We start from the raw sequence: 9,464 nt of genomic DNA, 5'->3' as shown, positions 1-9,464 counted from the left end.
GCAGCCCCGGAGAACGAACGGGACGAGACTGACTTTATTCTAACGTCGGAGTGTCGATGCCCGTTTCATCGAGTCTCCCATTATGGAGCTTTAATAGTAGCTAAGTGTCGTTTTATAAGCTGGTCCAACACTAAATCAAGGGGGACCCTCCGTTCATCAAATTTTCATGGCATTTCTAAATATGATTTCGTGTTAAGTGCAAAGCGTTACAAAAGAACCCATGCAACAATTCTAATTGAAAGCATGCGTATTTTTGAACAAGAATGACAATTCTATGGTGGCCAGTGTAGAGAAGACGCTTGTGAAAAGGGAAGACCGGCCCATGTAAAGACGCTGTCGAGATGTCTCGATACTTATCAATATTTTCCCCCATGCTTTGTGAAGAGCGTGATTAGATTTATAATTGCTAATAGGAAAGTATGGTAGCTTTGGAGTGAAACGAAAACCAATAAATAGGCGATATGTCGCTGGGGAAATAGTCACCGTTAAAGTGAATAGAGCATATAGATGAATACATCAAACAGCGGTATAGATCTACGTGCCCGCGTTCTGAGATAACAGACAAACCAAGTGACCCCGCTTTAATTGTTCCTCTGTCAACCGGAAATGGATTTAGATAAACTCATCATGGCGAGTGTGAAAGAGTGTGAAAGACGACAGAGAAGGTTATAGACGTGCCGATTGACAGAAACGCTTGATGTGTACTCGTTGACTCCGAGCGCGAAAGTGTGAAAAGTGTGTGGGGTGTCTGGGGGTGGGGGTGGCAGAGGAACTGTTCTCCCCTGTATGAAGTGTATACGCAAGTGCATGTGTGTGTGTTAGGTACTGCTCCGCCGCTAAGCGCGCGTATAAATCACAGCCCCTAAATGGACTCATTATAATTGACTACACTAATACGCAGAGAGACGGAGCGTCAATGATGCTATGAAATATGATTTCGAGCAACCGAAGTGACGTTTACAGTTTGACGAAATCGCTCTCTAATTTTCCACGTGGTAAATACTATAATTGAACAAGGGTCCAAAACTAGATAGAAATTTCCCCAAGCTAGCCAGCTAGCCAGCCGCGATTATTATATCGGCAGATTATGTTGTCGATTGGCTTATCGTGAAGCCAGCCAGCGAGGTTTAGGCGCACGTATCATATCAGGTGGGGTATTAAATTGATAAGGCACAGCAGAAAAAAAACGCGAATGATAACACCGCTAATAATTATGCAGCTACAAACAGATTTTCAAACGCATCTCTCCTTTCTACAACCGATAGCTGACCGAAAAATTAACCCCCCAGGCTGAATGTATATTTCACTCAATATTGAATAAATTGGTTTGTCAGCGTGTATAGAATTATCCTAGTGACACCAGGAGAGGCCTGTATTGATGTTAAAAACCATCTCATTGAAATAGAAGAGATAAAAGCCCATTCTTCTGAACTACTGCCTCTAGGCTACGTGATTAGTTTTATCCTGTCCACCTACTTGCGACTCGTTCGAGGATGGGGCTATTTTCTGCACTCGTCTGTCCTGGCTCGTTCGCGGACAGGATTGTGACCTCTTCTTTCTTCTGGCTGCTTTGAGGAAATTGCGTGCTGGGACGTGTATTTAATGCTCGTTCGAATCGCGACCATGTCCGGAAAATGACTACATAAATAAAATATAACGGCAAATTAAGTACACCTTTCCTGAACGTCTCGTCCCAGTATTTCTGATTATCTGTTTTTGTTTAAAACAACCTGTTCTCTCTGGTTCCTTTTCCAAGACATTTCGCGCTCCACGTCACGTAAATCATTAATTAGCGTTTTTCTTCAGAAATGAGATCAATATGTTCATTTTTTTGAGTGACAGATCGCGTTATAAAGTAAAAGCACGCTTGAAGACATATGTACAACGCTAAAACAGATGGTCAGTATATATCACGCCCGCATATACATGCGGAGCTCTTGTCCTTCTGTTAGCCCTGAATCAGTGTCGACCAATTAGAGAAATTGTTTGTGAATATCACAAATAAATAATTTGTATACCCCAAATGAAAATGATTGACTGGAATTTGACGATTATAGTATTTGAGTTTCAAAATTTGATAAGTTCCCAGAAATATCCTTTGTTACTCTGTTATTTTCAGTCGCCGTAGAAATTCTAAGAGGAATATTTTTTTCTGAGAAAAATATCAACAACCACATATACAATGCTAAGGGTCGCTACTTTCCGTATGTGGTGTTATTTTGACACAAACACTGTCCATCGGTTTCGCACCCGTTTGTGGCATTGAATGAAAAATCACAAATAAGAGAGTATGTCCTTCCTCAAGAAGTAGCCCTGGAGGCATTTTACATTAAGTCGTCTTCTGCCCATTGTACACAAAGGCGCTTTACCACCGCGAGTTAACAAGCCTATACGAACGCATGATTAAAGATACACACACTCACAAACCGTGAATGGAAGCCGAAAGAAAGATACGACATGAAAAAAGTGGTCAGACAGAGCTTATCTCCGCGCCGCGACGTGCATGCACACAGTTCGGGCGCTATCATAAAAAACAGGAGAAGGAAAAACATCCATTTATTAACGCATATATCTGAGGAATGGAATATTACTACTGGAGACATATTCCAAAGCGGGTGAACTACTGGGAATACTCACACCTCAATAGCTTGGCAAATCACAAGATAATGTTGTACGAATAGGCTAAGTTTATGACCTTCCTTACTCGAGAAAAATAATCAAGAAAACAAATTCCTGAATAATTTAGCAGGTGATGAATAATTCGAGAGCTATTTGACTCTTTCACTATTAAAAGGTTCATCTGATTCATTTTATGGCTTTATATTAACTTCAAGAAATTTTGATTAAAAGTTACAAGATTGTGAGCGGAGATATGGTTAACCAGCTATCGAGTGCCAACAGAGAGGCTGCTGAGACCAACGATTATATTACAGTCACAGCCCCATAGAATGAACGCCTTTCAAGAGACTAATTTGCATATTGCGACGCTCGAGACGAATTGACATGCACGATGCGCATGACTTCTGCCTTCCACATTTTGCGAGTCAGAGTGACGCTTTGAATGTAGAATTGACTGAACGAGAGAGAGAGAGAGAGAGAGAGAGAGAGAGAGAGAGAGGGGGGACTGCTGTGTACGGTCATTTCCTCTGTGAGCAATGTTTTTAATGCTGTAAATAAATAACGCACTTAATATGAATTTGACAGGTTTAATTAGACTAATTTGTTCAGAACGAAGCACCTTCCACAAACAAAATAAAATAAGCACCTGCCACAAATAAAATAAATATTTTCAATTTCCATTGTGTAAACATGGCTGCTGAGAGTCCAACGACCGTAATATGTTGGTGCTATTTTTCATGTGGCGAGAAGAGAGCCCAGTAAATATTCAACCTGTTTTGAGTACACGGGTACGACTTTGTTTATGCTGAAAACTCACTTATTTCCACAGCGCTTTACAAAAAAGTTCACAATCCGGAGAATGTTAAACACGGAGGTTTTATTCTCACCGGGTAACATTACCTGAATATTTAAGAGGAGGTTTTGGCGAATTTGACGTAAAAGGAAAGGGGTGCGTGAATATCGGCGTATTAGGAGTCGGACGAATGCCCTTTTATCAATTCCCTCGTGTCGATGTGTAAGCTACCATACAAAGAACACTACTAGATGGAATCATTTTTTTGGAAAAAAAAATATTTCACGGAAAATGTGGAATGGTATTTCCTTCGTAGTTGGAGGCATTGAATGAGATGTTTCATACCGCATCGTTATATTGGAAGCGCGGGATCATTTCCGAGTCATGCATGGATGGCGAGGGAAATTACCTATCTTCCTTTGGACTGTACCAGAACATAGATGGATTTAGAATATTAGGAAGAACTGTCCTGTAGGGTATTGCTAAAAACAAAGGAATTATCTCTGAGTCGCTTCCTAATCTTTATCTTCAACTTAGCTCGGGGACGGGATTCTTGCCTCGCAAAAGTTGGCCCGTGCCATCTGGCGAGCACGAGAATCACGGAGCCCGTGCTCTTTCCCTGTGCAAAATAAACACAGCGCCGGTGGTTCTTCGATGAGAGCATCCCCGTTTGGGAGCAGATCACGGTGTGTTTCGAACTAGCCTCTCTCAGGGGCATTGCGTCATGACCTGACAAACGGCTGAGAAAAAAACCAACCAAAGCAACAACAAAAACAAAAAAAACGGTGTGTTTTAAACTCGCTTTTCAGAAGGGCATTGCGTCCTGACCTGACAAGCGGTTGAGAAAAGTAACAACAGAAACAAAACAAAACAAAAAAGCTGTGACCTCTTCAGACTTGGAACTTCGTCAATGACCTGCAAGTTGCCTGTTGGATATAGCAAAATAACACAGACACATCTCACGGGATTAATTATGTGAGTGGTGCAGAGCCGCGGTCCACCCTGGGTGCAGCACAGTACAGTGTCCGAAAGTGCGACGGCAACACATGACTTCCATACGCACGTCGCGTCTCCCGTATCAAGGGAATGATCATCGTGTCTTGTTTATCTCTTTTGCGCTAAATTTCTCGGTGAAATATTTATCAAGTATATATTTTGAATCAGTTCAAAAGATTCAGGGTTTCACTCTGTTTGGGCACAGACCGACCTAGGCCGACAATATCTTGACTTTTTGCTGCGGGGTAAGGGTCGAGTTTAGGCAGTGATTCGCTCATGTTCAAAAAAACTGAAAGGAAAGATATTATTTGTCATGATATCTAACTGTCATATTTGGCACGAAACACAAATTGTGTTTCCCATCTAATACAGTGGTTTTACAGTGCGACCACTGAGATACATAGACGGCAAATGTAAAATCGCTCACTTTATTCATTTTTCATGCTCAACACATCTATGTATGGTTGTCGCACTTAAAACCGCTTCTATGAATATTGTTTAACATACCGAAAGAAAACCGCTTTACAAATGCAGTATAGAAAGATGAACGAAAAAAAAGATCGATCATTTCGTGAAAGGACACTTTAGATTGAGTTAGTCTGAGCGACAAAGCAGCAATAATATCGAGAATTTTGCCCTTGTCTTATTAATAATTAAACTACTGATTTTATCTATCATTGTTATCTATAGGTCTAAACTGTGGTTATCAAAAGCATTTATTGAGGAAAATCTGTTGAAAATTGTCGCCGTGATTTAGCGGGAACGTCTTCAACACTGTCGTAACCCGACTAAAACCTGTTTCCCCCCTCTTGCGGTACAGCAATAATTATTGTCGTATATTGTGAAGTAGGGGGATAACATAAACTGCTTTCACTCTCTTTAGCGGAAATTGAAGATTATATTCACTTGTCAAGCCTTGGAGCGTAACAGCAAACGCTCGGGAAAGTTTTGGCGCGTCTTTTTCAAAAAAAAGCAGCAATTCCCGCACTTAAAGGGAAACAGTCGTCGGAACTACGCCTGTGCAAGTTTCTTGTTTATAAATAATGTTTTTCGTGCATGATATCTAGATGCACCTCATCATCATAGCTGCAACATTTAAATTATACGATGTATATTATGACAGACATGTTTTAACTTTCATCACAGAGTAACATGGACTGTGTATGTTACTCTGTGCTTTCATCAATCACCATCGTACCTTGGATACAGTGTTTACAATGGTCGTATGGGTCCCATACGACCTTTGAGCGCAGTTCCGACGACTATATCCCTTTAAAATACATTGTCGAAATTCTCCACTGAAAGTATATTTATTACAATAAATGTATATTTTGCATCCAACGTGACAATTGCATTCTTCGTGTAAACATAGAAAAAGTATGTTATAGAAATAATAATAACAAACAAACAAACAAATAAAAACAAAAGCCCCGCTTTCCTATGTTGCAAATTGTTTCAAATATAGAATTGCTAGCGAACATGTATGAGGAGGCATCATGGGCCAGTGGCTAGAGCAGTGTCCTTGAGCAAGGCACTTTATTCCTCATTGCTCCTCCCCACCCAGGAGTGATGGGTACCTGGTAGGACAGTGGTTGTAATGTGTGTGTTTAGCTCTGCTGCGCTTATTGGCTGCACATGTGAGCTGTAGTTTGCTCCCCAGGGAGTTGAGTGGTATCATGCATGGATGGATGGATGGATGGATGGATGGATGGATGGATGGATGTATGGATGTATGTATGTATGTATGTATGTATGTATGTATGTATGTATGTATGTATGTATGTATGTATGTATGTATGTATGTATGTATGTATGTATGTATGTATGTATGTATGTATGTATGTGTGTATGTATATGTATGTATGTATGTGTGTATGTCCATACACACTGATAAGAGGGAAAAAACGTTCAAAATCAATAATCAAATTAATGAGTAAACAACTAGTGGATCCGATACACACACGCATATATAGGTAAATAATAAAACAGGTAAACAATGAATAAATAATCAATCAATGAATAGATAAGTTTGCGTAGAAATGTTCGACGAGGGTAATTGTATCGGTTGATCATGAAGTTTTGTAACCTTTGGACTAACTACATGAATAGATAAATAAAAAAGATAAAGAGATATTAGAAAAACAGTTGATTGTGAAACAAACAAAATGAATAAAAAGTTTGATTTCGCTGAGAAGTATGCATGCGGCATGAGCAAACACATACATTCGATTTTGCAGCCCTAAAGGGAAGAGATGAATTTCTTTCGGCTTTGTAGAACTTTTACATTAACTTGCGATTGTAATCACGTAATTTGACTTTTTCTATTCAATAGTCGTAAACGAATTGTTCATGGATTTTGACAATTTTAGTGCCACTAGATGCTTGGCGCCGTCAATAATGAGCAAGTAAAATTATTTCTGGTTGATTTCACGTTCCCAAAATAGTGTGTATGTTTTGGGCAAAAAGACAACTTGAGGGTGTGTAGTTTACGGCTGAGCGAAACGATCTATTAGATGCAGTATATAATTTTTATTTGCAGAAATAAGCGTTTTAACATCCAAAAAACAAGCTGGATGCTTTACTTAAACGTAATTGTACTCGGCGGTTTTAGTGTAGTTTATTCCTTCGCCGGGCTATACTTTTTAGGCGCCAACGTGGCGACAGATTTGATAAATTTCGCATTATTTCTTTCACCTTCTTAACAAAGCCAAACGATTCAACGATCTGCCTTCCCTGTGGCCGATACAATATTGTATAATATACGACCTGATTCGCCAGTCACAGAAGATGATGCCGCGCGGGAAGTGATAGTCCATTTTTGCCAAGTTGTTAGCCGAGCACGTGCAAGACAAAACGGTTTGGAAAAACACCTCCCCCAGCATCAACAGTGGTGTGTCGCATCTTTGTCGTATCAAGAACTTCGACTTACATACGGTAAAAAATGAGGGGGTTGCCACGCGAGGGCTGAGTTATTCACAGAGGAATGACAACTTCAAAGTTGGCAAAATGAGGAAAGGTGCCAGTTCTCGAACCTTCCAGCGTGAGATATATCGCCATTGCAATTGCTCTGTCACCTCGGGGCTCCAAGATTACCAGCAACAGCAGGGTTGATATTTCCGACCGGATTCGCATCCCAGAATTGTTTTTCACTGCATTACACGGGCAATAAAACAAATCCCTTAATCTGATTCAAGTAAGTACAAGTTACAAAAAGGGGTATCCCGTTGATACTGGCAAAGCATGTGTCCTACAGCGGGTCAGGGAGTGGGCTATTGTCTGATATCCTTATCCGCTTAATGGCAGGATGGATGAGTCGGCAAACAGAAAAAATGACTCCTAAAACTGTCAACAGTAATCTGGGCAGTAAAAAAAAGGGGAGTCAAGCATCCGTCTCACATATTTGTACAATCCTTGCGCGCCCAGAATTCTCCTAATCCTGCCTTAGGTAGTATATATGTCTCGACAATTGCGTCGTTAGCAGTTTCGTTTCCAATATGCGCTACGCCAGATCAGATCAAAATGACAAGAATGTCAATCATATGTGCCGCTGTCTATATAATCATTATTGTCTTCATAATCGTTCGCACATTCCATATCAGAAGCATAATCAGGGCCTGGGATACTGTATTCCCATCGCCTGTGCGCTCGCTAAACGATTTCAATTTCGTGCGGGATTTTCTCCGTTGAAACTCCGCTTAATGTCTGAACCTGAAAAGTTTCTTTTATTATTTTAGGTCATCGCATAATCACGTTTGCTCTGTTCCTTTCCTGTAGCTGCTCGGTATTTACTACTTTTTCTTGTGCCCTTTTTTCAGGATCTCGCAAAAAGACTACATGAATTTGACGTACTATATAAGTTGGTTTTGTTAAAAACACTCGAGACAGGAGTAAAGTTACATCGAACATCCGCTCACGCATAGTTGGTTTCGCTTATTTTGGTTTTACTGATTCGTTTAAAGTTAAAAGTTTGATTACAGAGAAAAACAATGTAAAATAACGGTTTATCGGTATATTTGCTTGACTTATTGGTAGAACTACCCCGTACTGCAATGTTTTTATTCTTTTCCGCTAATAATCGAACTTCGACGGTGATGACTCAGCAAAAACTAAATAAGAAAAAAACATGAGCGGGTGTAATTTGAAAATTCAGTAACATTTTCCATAAATATGAACAAAAAACTGAAAAAAATTGAAAATTGAAGAACCTAAAGTGCAGCTTTCTTTGACATCTTATCACTATGTGATTACTATGCAATACTTCCTATCGTGATGACAACGACAAACGACAACAACAAAATCTCTAAAAGCAAACAAAACAACAAAACCCAAAATGTCAATAAGAAAGAGAGTAAAACAAAATAAAATCAAACAATGGAAAAGAAAAAGAACACGTCACGACAAAAGACCCGCAAACTGAAAAAGTGGTATGGAAAGATCGGTGAGAGAACGTAGATAGGTAATCTGTCAGTAACTCAAAATGGCCTCATCAAACTCGAAGTAGTTCGCAATTGAAGATATGGCATGTACCAACTGCCTATAGTGAGCAGACGACATGCGTTCTTGCATGTCTAAAACCTTGAACTGCACCGGCTTTGCCGCCAAAAAATGACAAATAAACCCACTGACATATCCCGAAACAAGCTCCACTCTAATCGCTAATCTGCGACCTGATGCACTCAACCAGATACTGGGCATTATTCTCTTCTTATCTAAACCAGCAATCTCACGAATCCATTTTGACGGACCGTAATTTGTTTCCGTGACTGACTTTTCCTCTGGAAATAAATTTTTATGTACGACATGCGTGAGTGACGGAGGATTACTAATATCTCATCGGGTCGAAGAGAAATTGACATCGTCAGAATTTTTTCGATACCAAAATTTCTTGGTTTTTTTCATGACCTAGCTGTTTCGACACACGATGATTATGAGCACAAACAAACTTGGGTGTATTTCTGCAAATTGCGTACGACGTTTCGCTCCATAGATAGTTATAGTTTTCTACTAGTACCACCCGGTATTATCAAGATAAACTCCATGGATTGTCAGATGAACC

The sequence above is a fragment of the Ptychodera flava genome, chromosome 4 (genome assembly GCF_041260155.1).
Source record: "Ptychodera flava strain L36383 chromosome 4, AS_Pfla_20210202, whole genome shotgun sequence".
NCBI classification, from domain to species: domain Eukaryota; kingdom Metazoa; phylum Hemichordata; class Enteropneusta; family Ptychoderidae; genus Ptychodera; species Ptychodera flava.
The sequence above is the reverse complement of the archived record's forward strand: the minus strand, read 5'-3'. Positions refer to the sequence as shown.